At 32.6% G+C, this 656-nt stretch overlaps 1 pseudogene; it reads right to left on the reverse strand.

The window, feature by feature from the left end:
• The window catches only part of LOC107574335 (GTPase IMAP family member 8-like), a 1,877-nt pseudogene extending 1,298 nt beyond the window's left edge, over nucleotides 1-579 (reverse strand).
• Nucleotides 580-656: the final 77 nt, after the last annotated feature.

Genomic DNA, 656 nt, shown 5'->3' on the forward strand with positions numbered 1-656 from the left:
GTGATGGATGTTTAAATTTTCATTTACTCACAGTTTCTGTTTCTGTTTCTTGGTCACACTCATCACAGTACATCCAGTCATCCTCTTCTAGTTTTGAATGCTTAAAGAAGGTTTTCAGACCGTTTTCCTATAGGGTCACCATGAAAAAACAATTACACCATTCAGTTTTGTTGGGAAGCAACTGTAAAGCAATGAACAGTCTCCAAGAACAAAAAACGTTTCTAACATAAACTTTGTTTTGCATATGATGGACATGATTAGTCTTCTTACTACATCATACATCTCATCATTTCCAACATCAATAGACAGAAGTATTGAGATGAAGGTGTTGGTTTCTCTGGTTTCCTTGCTACATTTACATAATTTTGTTATGTTGCTCATTTTCCCTTCAAATGCCTGGAACAAGTGAACTGTGCTGTTGGTATGCAAGTCATTTTTGATATATAGGCTATTTAATGTTATTGCGTATATGTCTGCATAACAGACTTATTTACAGCAACATTTAGCTAATATGTGAAATACCTCGGCATGGGTCTTCACTGCTTTCAAAATCTTCCGATAATACTCCACTGCTTGTTGCTCGGAGTCAAAAGTAAAAAAAAATTATATTGTATTATATTATATTATTTTTATATTAATTTAAATAATTATTATCA

The sequence above is a fragment of the Sinocyclocheilus grahami genome, unplaced genomic scaffold (assembly GCF_001515645.1).
Source record: "Sinocyclocheilus grahami isolate Dianchi unplaced genomic scaffold, SAMN03320097.WGS_v1.1 scaffold2188.1, whole genome shotgun sequence".
NCBI lineage: Eukaryota > Metazoa > Chordata > Actinopteri > Cypriniformes > Cyprinidae > Sinocyclocheilus > Sinocyclocheilus grahami.